This window comes from Nylanderia fulva, unplaced genomic scaffold (assembly GCF_048542155.1).
Source record: "Nylanderia fulva isolate GAGA-0341 unplaced genomic scaffold, ASM4854215v1 Scaffold1, whole genome shotgun sequence".
NCBI lineage: Eukaryota > Metazoa > Arthropoda > Insecta > Hymenoptera > Formicidae > Nylanderia > Nylanderia fulva.
In genome coordinates, this window is record NW_028189192.1 from 8789357 (window position 1) to 8802527 (window position 13171).

The following is a 13171-nucleotide window of genomic DNA, read 5'->3' on the forward strand; positions in this document are numbered from 1 at the left end:
ATTTCCTTCAAAAGATACCGCCACAAATAATATTTAGCGGGATAAATAATAAAATATTTAAAATAAAGATAGAATAATTTAGAATAAAGTTTGAAAGGGAAATATAAGTGTATATAATTAAAAACAAATTTAAAGAAAAGATGTTCAGTTATAATTTCTTGTATTAATTTCCATGAAATAGAGACAAGTATTTATTATATAAATTAGATATTTATATATAAATATTTTTATGCTATAAAAATTTTAAATTTGTATTAAAATAAAAGGTGGATCACATATCTTTTATAGAAAATAATTTAAAATAATATTTGTTATTAATATTATTCAAAATATCTTTTTATTATTTATCTAGATACAATTAATTTTTACACATACACCATTAGATTGTTTCTTCTGTTGAGTTAGGATATTCCTTTTTGCTTTTACTTTTTTTGCAAGAAAAAGCTAAGGTACTCCATATACAATATATTATTCTATTATAAAATTGACGTGCCATCCTTCAGCTACTGCTATTTCGTACTTGTTGGACATTATTCCGTCGGCGAATAGCACCAAGTCATGACAGTCCCTCGTACGTGTTGGAACTTTAATCCGGCTGGCGTTTGGATTTAATACACGCAACCGATTAACAGCGAGATTACACAGGGCTCTACGTGCAGTCGTCGAGCTTATGGTAGCTTTAAACTAAAATTAGCTAAACTTCGCGTATCTTCGATATTGCGCCTTATTCTAGCAACGCCTCGTCGTGTTGATCGTTAAGCATGAGGATAATAGGATTTTCATCCCTCTCGAAAAACTTGACTTAACCAGGTCTGTCTATTTGCAGTCTATTATTAATACGAATCAAAATAAATCTCTGTTTTTCTCTTTAAAAGCGTAACTGTTATTAATTCTCTGTTTTTCTCTTTAAAAGCGTAGCTATTATTAGTAGCTATTATGAATTCAAAATAAAAGAATTAATTAAATTAAAAACTGATCAATATAAAAGCTCGGTTTAATTAGTTTTTTTCTACGTAGATATAGAGTTGAAATTCATTAAAGTGTGTAAATTAATAATAGTTTTTACATAATTTTGATCTATTTTTATGTAACCTCAGCTTTCTTTCTCTTCTTCGAACAAAGTATAAGGATATAAATGAAAGATCTACACATATAATTTTCAAAATGTTTTTGGCTTAAATTAACTGAAAAATTAATACATCATCTTTAAAAATACTTTTATTATAACTTCTCGTTTTACTACAACTATTTTGATCAGTACGTGATCTCGAAATAGCGCATCGCGCCGAAAATTGGTAAACCAGTTCCGTGCCGCTTATTTCCTCTTTATGCATGCGCTATTACGTATCATTACGGCGCGACATCTTCACGAAGTGTGAAATCTAATATTCACGCCAAGCAAGTTGTTGCTTCAAGCGCGTGCTCGTGCCTCTGCATGTATATGCATCGATACGTGTCGACTTGATCGGGACACACGCGCTATGCAGGTCAGAGAGAGCGAGAGAGAGAGAGAAGACATGAGTAAGCGTTCACTCCTGCACGGTCGCTAATCTTAACGGAAGGGGATAGTGTTTGCACGAGGTGGGTTAGGGGTTGCGCCGGCGGGTTACGGTTTCAGGGGCGAGTCAAAGACACCAACCGCGTCGGTGCAACGGCAATGCCCTCTGGTCATGTGGGTTAACCGGCTTCTAACTTTGACCGACGTCGACCGACGTCGACCTGCGCTCGAAATCGGTCGATTAAAGCCGTCCACGCATATATATATATTTATATATATATATATATATATATATATACATGCAAAATCTGTATACAGTGCAGGACTCTATGTTCAAATACCGATAATTCATCGAGCAGATACCGGTTACAGAGACTCAAAGACTGCTGACTAACAGCGTTCGCGAGAAAGCGAACGATTCTCAGTCCTTGTTATATATTTACAGCTTTGATATATTATATCAATAAAACGGAATAACACATACGGAGCAAAAATGGATTATATTCATATTTGAATAATAATTTTGTATCCGGAGTGGTGTTTTACAAATTATGCGCATAGTTGGCTTCCACTTTGTACGTTTGAAGTAATAGATTTCTCTTATAAAAGGACGATGCATCCATTTATCGAAGGAAACACGGTAGCGAAAAAGCATTACTCGCTTTTACCATATTGGATTCACCAGAGTTATGTAGTGGTACAGTTTCGATGAACGGACTCACTATCGTTAATGTATAGTTGCATCAAAGTTGATTGTTGTTCCTTGTCGAATGGCAACGTTACGTAGAGTGCATAATAGTGTTTGAATATTATTCTTTTATCGTAATATTTTCTTCTTCTGAGATATCATTCATCAACAATTGAATAAATAATTTTTCTAAATGTAATTATTAATATTTTTTAGTTAAATATTTATACAAAAGTCGACATACAAAGAATTAAATAGAAAAGAAACCCAAATACAGAGCTTTCTAAAGCTCCATATTTAAAATGGTACATACGTTTTAGCGAAATAGTCTCCAGTACGAAGTCATAACATTTTAAGTTGTACACAGGCACGTGAGAAGACTCATTAATGGAAAATGTTACGGAGTAGCTAGGTAAACGCACGTGTTGTATATGTTTATGCGCAATATCGTTAGGAATAAGTTTCGTGAGCATTTATGTAAACATGCGTCGCATAATTATAAGTGTATCTTATAAAAAAGTTGGCGGAAAATTAAAAAAAAAATATTAGTGTCTACGCTACAATGTTTATAGATTAGATGGTAATTTTTTTTTTAATTATCAATGATTTGAAAATTTTTAAGCATTATCGTCTATACTTTTATGCAAAAACGGTTTGCATCTATTAAGAAGCAAAAGATTTAAAATATATATAGAAACAATTATTATTGTATATTAAAAAGATATTTAAATGTGTTCAAAATTTAGTAGGGTTAAATTTTTGATCATTTTCAAACTGTGTCAGATAAATTAAATTTCAATCTACAATTTAACAAAACTAGAATATTATAATGTGCGTCTTTATATTAATTTCTTTATATATTATTAAACAGAAATCCTAAAATTAAAATACATTTGGAAATTAAAAAATAATTTGGCCAAACGTATATTTTTTCATAAAAGTATAATATTGACGTATATAAATGTATACATATTAATTTTAGAATATTGTCATAAATAATTTAAAATAATTGTTCAAAATAAACGTGTTCTAATTTTTTGAAAGCAAATTTTGAACGTAAATTTAATAAAAATGTACATCTGAATAAAATTACATATAGTTATTGCTAAGCTTCTGAATGTTCGAGCAATTCTGCAATAATGGCCATTCTTATCATGTTAAACTCGAGAAGAATTTATTATTTTTTCTTTTTTTTAAGTAATATATATTTAACTTGCAGATCATATATATATATATATATATAAATAATATACATATTGCAAGTTTTAAAATACAATAGGAAACAACAGGTTTTAGCATTTAGTACTTAAAGAGAAAAAAAAGAAATTTTGGATCTGGACGAGCGAGGTAATTTTCGCCAAGCTTGGTGTTCGGAGCTCGGTTACTGTGGCTTGACTAGTTCTTGGCTTTATTCTTGATTGTGAAGTTAAATTTTGCCATTTAGACGACGACATCGCTGCGCGTCTTGTAGTCGGTGGTGGGGATCAGTCTCTCACGAGATGTGCAATGTGGCGGATGCATGGGATGTATGGGTCTAATAGAAAGGATATAAAAAAGAAAGATGTTGCGTCTGGTCAGGCGAGGTGCTTCGGTTCATTCTTGACTGTGAAGTTTAGTTTCGCCGTCAGGTGGGGACACCATTCTGTCTTGCGATCAGTGTCAGTAGTAAGTATCAGTTTTGGGCGAGACGTGCAGCGTGGTGCACATATGAAGATGTACGAATCTAATAGAAGTAAGGTATTTTGATTGGAAGATTTTTATAGAAAATTCTATTTTTTGTTCATATTTTCTGTTAAATTATTAAATATTAAATTTGTACACATTGCATAATTAACTAATATATTTTTATGCGTGCATTGCAACAATAATTTTTTGCATGTGTGCATTACAATTTTTTAATATTTTATTATCAAAGAATAATATAATTCCGCTTCATGCGTGTGATTATATTAGATCATGTTTATAGGGTAAACGATAAATCAATTATAAATTGCTGATTTCAAAATTGTTTTATAAATAACCTGATGTCTCTTTTTACTCATCAAGTTTCATTCTTTCCTGCCTCTTCTTTGCATATGATTTTAATACTTATCACTTTTTTAATTACGATCGTTTTGACACCCTTATAAGTTAATAATTTTAACTAGGGTACTTTCTAATTCACGCAGAAAATCTATAATATATGTAACATAAACTATAGATTTTCTGTCACTTTATGCGCATCATGCTTCCCCCCTCCCCCAATACACTATATGTGCAATATACCAAAGCGTATCAAACGATTTATTATTGCTTTGAAATATATTTAACATACATATGTATTATAATATGAAATTCACACGTTGAATATCTATATTTTGCTCAAATTACGTTTAATAAATGAGTTATCATCGCATATAAAATCTAACATGTAATTTTTATTTGAAGAACAAAATTTACTGAAAAAATTTACTAAAAAAGTATTTATATTAATTAATTTATTATTACTTTATATCACATTTTTATGTTTCAAGGGGAATAAAATAATAAATTAAAAATTTTTTCTTATTTTAATAAAACAATACAATGATATTTAACTGCGAAAAGTGTGGTATTCTTTTTTTCTTTATCTTTCTTTTTCTTTTTTAACATGTCTTTTTTAGAGTAGATTGAGATATTCACCTCAAGATATTACTCTTTTATCGTCTTTACTTGGTTTTCTATTTTCTCTAACTTTTGTTCATTTTTTATAAAGTAATTTTATTTTTCTGCAGGAAAATGCAGTATCGCTACTTTGAAATTATTATTAGTCCATGTATTTGAATAATTACATATAACATATTTTTTAAAATTAAAACAGCATTATAATATATAAAATAAAAGTGATATATTTTTTGAGTCATTTATATGCGACGTTTAGAGTTTAATTTGATTTTATTATATAAAATGTTCACTGTGTATCTTTTGCGTCAGCACGGTGCATGATAAATATGAAAGATCAAGCCGTTTCTTTTACAAGCGTTGCATTACATAATAACTTTCACGGGGTTAAAAACGTTTAAAAAATGTCAGATATTTATTATATGTCGCGGTGTGCAAATGAATGATTATATAATATGATTAAGTGCGATGTTACATGTACAATACATATGTGATTATTTATGTACGCACATACACGCGCGAAATGAAAAAGCCACGATCGTGCTAAAACGATAGGATCCATCGCTTTGTTTGCCAATTCAATATTGACGTTTATCGAGCAAGAAGGGAGGATAAATTGGTTGACTGCTTTTTTAAATATAAAACAGTTAGAAAAAAATCAGCGGACCGTACAAAATACCATTTTCGGAATGAAGCATTTTCTGAAATTGTTTCGACACGTTGTGTTGAAAGCTATGATCCTCGAATTCGTTTACATCAAAGCTTATATGTACAAGTCTATTTTTCGGTGCAGTTGTTAGTAATCTTCAAACGCGATATTTTTTACAAGAAATTTACATGTACGTATGAGAGTAGAATACATTCCATTTAACAAACAAAGAATATTCTAAGTTATTTATATTTTTACTTTGTAAATTATATCTTATTTTCAAGCAATAATTAGAAAATTTTGATCACTCGATACTGAGCACACAATTGAATATTTTATTATAAATCAAATTAATCTTTAAAATAAGATAAATTAGAATAATTTTTATATTATACAATGAAGACAATGTGAAAAATTATATGTTTAACTTTTACATAGTCAACGTTTAACTTTTATCTCTCGTCTACAGTTATATAATAAATATTCTAATGCACTTTAAAAGCGAATTCCTCCGTTTGAGTTGTAAAAATGTATACTTATCGTCTCTAACTTTTACGACTTGGTTCTTTGAAGTACTGAGAAAGTTGAACAGCCAAGAATGGGAATTCGAAAAGGATTCCATTTTCCATCGTCAGATCCAGAATCGTTATTCGGGATGAACAAGGGACGTATAGTGTCTTTGCATTTGATTCGTAGTTAGAATGGCGATTGCCTTCGCCAAAGCGCGACTGCAGCTCGCTATTGTTTCTCGAAACATGTTGCTTCGAAAAGGGCATTTCGACGAGGCGTAACTTTGTAAGATCCATTGGGGATAGTCGACAAATCGTATAATACTTGGACCAGATCATATCGAATATCCCATTGGAGAGTTTGCGATGATACACAATGTGTATCTTGATCGAGTGGTTGTGAACAATTAAAGCTACTCAAAGTCAAGGGAAAAGTAGACTGATACACACGCTGCGATTCATGAAAAAGATTAGCTTTTAAAACAATTCAAACTGTTTAAATTTTAGACATGTAAATTATACAAAATAAAACTAAAATATATAGTATATCGAAATGAGTGTCAAAGGAATGAAATGAGGAATAAAACAAATCAAATGTTACTTTTTTGATGGTTTGAAAATGTAAAATTTTATATATTTTCACATTGCATAAAGTTTGTTTATTAAATTCATCAGCGTATATAAAATCTGCTTTTATAATAATTTAAATGTAGTGTCCATGTTGGCTATTTGGCACTTAAATTTGTGATGAAATTTTATCTGTGCGCATTGTAAACTTGTAGATAACGAGCGTAACAGGGAATTAGAAAGTTTTTCAATCCTCACTTTTCAACATTAAGAGCTCAGTTGTGTCCTCTGACGAATGACTTCGTTGATCCAGCTCATGTTTGTCGTGAAATCGGAAGCGAACAGATCTGACAAAAAGAAGAAACTTTGGCGCAGACGAATGAATCCTCGTACTGTAAGCGAAAGTTACCCGCGCGCTGTTAATGTGCCTAACTAGCTCGTTTCTCTCGTCTACGCACCTATGTCCTCTTTCCACTCTCGTTGCGTAACAACATTCTTTGCCACCAAAACCGGCGAACTAGCTTTGCATATTACGCGAACGAATAACGTACACGTTGCATAATTGGACCATATAGCGCGTTTTTATTTCAACCAATGCAGCATCACAACAAATAAAATAATTCCTTAAATACATGGTAAATTATATCTCTTTACATATAAATGTCACGGTTGCGTTTGATGATGCAGAATTAAAGACGCATTAAAAATAAAATCACATTGCTTGAGAGAAGAGAGGTTTTGTCAACAAATTTTATTTGAATATTTTTGAATGTTTTTACATTCAAATATCCTTAGATATCATTATATATGCATTTTTAGAAATCTATACAAATAAATCTATTTCCTCTGTTTTAATATAACAATTAGGATTGAATGTAAGAATAGATAATGTAACACAAAACAATTTTTCTTTCACAAAGATAAAGATTTATTTTTATAAAGCATTACGGCTTTCCTTTATGTAACCGATGCAAATAGAATTGAATGTTTGACAACTTTTTAATGCTGTTTCAATTGAAGTGATATTGATACCAATCGATCGATAATTATCTTGATGGTTGTTTACTTTGCGAGCGACAATGCGCGATAACAGATTCAAAAAGAGTTATTGGGATCCGTATCCTTTTGTCAATTTTCGCGGACACTAATAAATATGACGAACAAGTGATCGCGGAATAACGAGAACGAGCGCGCGTGAGATATTCTCATTTTCTATTTTTTTTCTTTTTACTCTCGATAGCATTATTTTCAAGTAGTTTTTATATAGAATATTCTAATAAACTTAATAAACAATGATATTGAGATAATTTTGTATCAAATTTTAAAATGCTCGATTAAACCTGTAAATAGATTTTAATTACAGTTAAAAAGTTGTTTTATTATATGTTGAAAAATTTAGTTTTTTCTTAAATTATAGTTATAATGGATTTATCTCACATTTATTTTTACGTAAAAATATTAATCATTTATATTAAAGTAAAAATTAATATCAGATAAAGAATATATAAATCAAAAAAATTTTTTCTTTTTAATTTTCACCATATATCTTGAAATGTATAAGATATAGTAAATATATGTAAAAGAAAAATTATCTTAATTTTAAAATCATTAATTATGTAAACTTTTTTTTCTAATTAGCAACTCTTTTCTGCGTACATTTATCTTGTCTTTAAAAAAGTTTAGATATATAAAACATTTGAAATGAAACATCATGTAAAAGGATCATCCAATTGGCAGTCGTATAATTTGTTCAATGATAGCGAATTGGGGTGAGAAAAAGGGGCTCGGTGTTCTGGACCGCGTAGAAAGAAGTACGTCGTAAAAATTGTAATAAAACGGTCGTTAACTGTGCAGAGCCCATAATGGACTGATATTTGCGTCATCCTGTAATGTTCGTCTGGCCAGTTTCTACTCAGAAGCTTTTAGAAAAATATCACTATAACAGTAGTTGCCTCACACATATCGCGGCATAATCATATTAGAATTACTATGATTGAATTGTATTTTTAAAACAATATCTAAATTATAATTTATAACTTCAGATTTTAATTATAAATTTTAATTTAAACGATATTAAATTTTTTACTGATTCTTATTTGTTTTTTTGTTACGTGGATTCGTTTTCTTCTTTATATATATATATATATATATTTTCTTTCGGGAATTATTATATATATATATATATATATATATATATATATATATGTATGTATATAGAAATATTATCCAATTCTACATATGTATACAAATACACTCATATGCACATGTATTAATATCACGAACGTGACATTATCCAGATGCAATGACCTGAAAATGGAAAGCACGCTGTGTTTTCGAAAATGCGCTTAACCCAGTTATTTTAATCCCATATCCGATTACGCGGAATTAATTGTGCTGTGACGAAGACAGAATTTGAAACAGAACAATATATATACATATATATGTATATATAGCCATATATACAGGATAATTTAGCGTTTTGTTCGTCTGACATTTCCTCCGTGTTTACTAGCCGCAATATATGTTTGGCAATATGGACGAAAAATACATTTCTATTGGACCCAAGTCATCAAAAATAAGGTATCGTAAAAGCTACGATAAAACTGTCGTCTGCATTACGAGCCAGCGTGGTCAAAAGATATTCCATATTTATTATCATATCAAGTCTGAAAATATACTACACTTGCCTCGCTGAAATTTGTGTAATGATATCCTCTTTATATCCAATCTCTATATTGAAACTGCTTATTTTTTGTATAGTTATTTCTGCCATTGCTTCAAACTGCAGCACATATTAAAATGAACATCCCTTTTACTTACTTCAATATGACCAATATTGGAATCAAATAATTCAGTAATTTGAGTAGATTTATAATTGAAATCATTTTCGAAAATCACTAAAACTTTGTGAAAAAAACAGAAATAGATGCACATATAATCGATTTTTCTTCCATGTTTTGCAGAGAAATAATTGACAAAACCTTGCATTTGTGAATTAGATACATCCACATACATGTCGAAAGGGAGGCGTCGTAAAAACTGTAGTAAAATTGTCGTTACCGTGGCAGGACGGGATAAATGGCAAGTTCTATCACGAGAGTTAAGTTGTTACCCCACGCGTTCTGCAGGATAGCCAAATGACAAATTTATATATATATATATTTTTTTGCGCAAAATACATCGTTTGGTTCTTTTTTTATATAAAGTTAGCAGCCTATTTTTTTAAATTTTTATATTTAATTGATAGAGATCTGATTTTCTTTTTCATAATTTTTTTAGAGTATTTGTTAAAAGTACTTTGTATATTGTATTTAAATTTGATATCCATATTTAAGCTAAAGAAAAAATTAATTGTAAGACATATATACTTATGTATTTTTTTAAATCTATTTTTCTCAATCACGATAGCACAAAATGTATTTTTTGAGATTATTCAATATTTCTTATTATTTGTGATATTTATTAAACATCATGCTTTACTAAAATATGTGAAAGCTTTTTATTTCACAAATGGAAATTTTTGCATACGGTGGTTTTTGCGAGATAATTGTTTGGTACGTTCTCGCTCTGCATTTTAGTGTAATCGTTTATTACGGTGTCAGCAATATACATCATTTTCGTGGGCGATAAAAAGCAATTGCAGTCCGTTTCTGCACTGGCATACGTTTCATTGTGCAACAAAGTGGCGGAAACAATTGGTTTTCGGTGTCACAAAATGCGTACTATAATACTACTTGCCACGATGACCACGGTGTCGCATGTTCGTCATAACATTGATGCAATGAATCAGATTATGCTATTATCGCTACATTAAACATGCTGTGCTTGGCATTTTCATGAATCCCAATCTCTCGTACGTGAAACAAACACACACATATGCGACATTCACGCAGCGGAACGTAAAAAGAGCCATATCCGTATCGCGAATTTTCCACCAAATATAATTACGTCAAGTTCTATGCTTTATTCATCTTTATTCTCTAATATGGCGAATACCGCCTAAATGCAGACATGCAATAAAAATTGAACAGCGACATTCAATATTAAATGCGCTGTGAGAGTACACAGTTTATTGTATTTGCATAAAAGCTGACTACTTTGTGCGCAAACTTGGCACAAAGACCGTGTAATGCAAGATGATAATACCAAATTGCAAAGATTAGCATTGAGAAATTTTAAGTGTTTTCTTTATTCATTTCAATTATAATTTATGATAGTCTGAAATAAAAAAAGAAAGATATATATTTATCTATAATCAGACAGTTAAAAAATAATTCTGCTATATAAGAAGACTATTTGATTTATATTTTTACTCAATTCCTATTTTTCTCTTTTATTTTATTTTTAATTCAAAAAATGAGGTGCAATTGAGATTTTTAACTTTTCAATCTTTGTTAGATAAAAATTAGTTCGGAAAATTAATTTGGAAAAATTATATCTCTAAAATGTGTATTCGGCTGTTTTAACGCGAATAAGGACTTGCGAGAGTTGTCGTTCTATCACTTCTGCTCCGCACACCACATGATATCGCCGATAAAGGCTGCTACGCGGACTGTTCTTGTTTAAAAGCCTGTTAGTGTGGTAACGGCGAAACCTCGAGAATATAGGCTCTCTCTCTCTCTCACACTCTCACAGTGGTTCTTCACTCGCATCTCTCCTCCTTCCTTCCCCAACCAGATCGTGCAGTGATACAGGAATGTCTGGGATGCTGCTACCAACGGTGTAGAGCTCTAGGGTGGTTCTGGCGTGGCCATTATAGTGATTACATTAGGTACCATCGTGCCGGGCAAACCCGCGTGCGGCTCACTTGGTTTATCGAGTGGACAATTCGATGGAGAAAGCCAGATCGCCGATTCAGAATAATCCTACCGTCGTCTCTCGACGTTACAGGCGTGTCTGACACTTGTACAATTTGTGCAGAAATGATAACGGGCGACCGCGAGAAAGGTGTCTTTCAGTTTGACGAGAAAATTAGCGTGCTATTGTAAAACGCACACTCTCTGTCATTTCTTGTCCTTTCAGTCGGGATTATCGGATAACAGATCGCTACGTCTTACGAATCCTTTAAGTGCTGTTTAAATTGATCTTTTTAAAATGATGAAAACACGTAAAATAGAAATGCCACTGCAATCATTTCACTTACAATTAGATTAATTATTTTTATTCAAATTGATATAATGTATTGTATAACAATTGCAAATTAATAGTGATAATCTAAACTAATTGTAAGCCTGCAAATATTTGTTCTTTATGTGTGATAGAATATTTACATATATATTTATACTTCTGTATACTAATTAATGTGAACGCTGCTATAATTTAGATTTTATGTTTGTATGTTACAGAGAGACAACGTGAAATTCGGAGGTGTCGTTAAAAGTATCGCGCGTACAAGTGCGGGAGTGCTGTTAAAAGTATTACGCGTACACGAGTGCGGGAGTGTCGTTAAAAGTATCGTGCGTGTTTAACAACGGACTTTGACGACTCTGACAACCGCAGAGGAAAAAGAGACCTAGGAGAGGCATCGGGCATCAGCGGAGCAACCCAAAGGTGAGCATATCGTTGTTTGTATATTAATTATTATAACTCACATTAATTCAATTTATTTATTTGAACAATTTAAACAAGAAAAACTTAGAGATATTATATAGGATACATTTTTTTAAAGAGATATATAAATATTTATATATATAAATTCTATAAGTTTCTACTTAAAAAATTTTTTTGTATTTTCTAAAATTATTTTATTATATATTTATATCTAGTTTATTATTTTGTTTTATACCAAATATAAAGTTTAGCGCATCCATTAATTTTTTAAAATAATAATTAATTTAAATTCTTTATTTATATGTTACAGAAAACTAGCTTGAACATCAACTACTCCGTTGTTGGTACATCGGTGTTGGTGAGTGAGATAAATTTTTATTTAATTTTGAGGTAACGGATTTAAATCGTAGTTATAGATTGATAGATTATACATTATAGATAGATTCGTTACCTTAAAATAGATGGACTAAAATGAATTAAATCAAATTTACTTTGGTTATTTAATAGATACTTTAAACATAATACATATAATTTAAGCATACACATAAGTGTAAATTAAAGTATAAATTAATGAAAGATATAAATAATTTTAATTCAGATTTCACTTATTTTATTTAAAGAACGCGCTTATGATTTTATTAATTGTACATAACAACTTTGTTATATATAAAAATAACTTATTCTTTTAACAAACATTAATTATTTTAATTTTTTGTAGTCTATCTATGTAGCGACATGAAAATATTTTACTTTGATTGATGTAAATCCAAGTTATCGATCAATAAATATGGTATACCATATAATATGAATGTTTTTTAATGAATTTTGTTTTATTATAAATTTTATATATATTATTATTAGAAAAATATAAATGAAATTATTTTGATCGATGATTTGGCGTAAATTCAACAATGTATGACAATCGTATGATTTCTTACGATCGTATCCGAGCGTAAAATTACGCTTATATACCGGTGATGATAATTACCCGGAAATGGAGAAATTTCTTCATTGATATCTCCGAGGAATTAAAGTTACATCTTTGACTAGATATAAGCAGAACGATGTTG

The 13171-nt window shown here is 30.3% G+C and overlaps 1 long non-coding RNA gene across 1 annotated transcript in view; it reads left to right on the plus strand.

Moving 5' to 3' along the window:
* LOC114939940 (uncharacterized) overlaps window positions 1–12461 on the plus strand; it is a 45714-nt gene extending 33253 nt beyond the window's left edge. Inside the window, exons 4-5 of the long non-coding RNA XR_003821364.2 lie at window positions 11897–12101; window positions 12412–12461. This is a non-coding gene — a long non-coding RNA (uncharacterized LOC114939940). The remainder of the gene's footprint in view (window positions 1–11896; window positions 12102–12411) is intronic.
* Window positions 12462–13171: the final 710 nt, after the last annotated feature.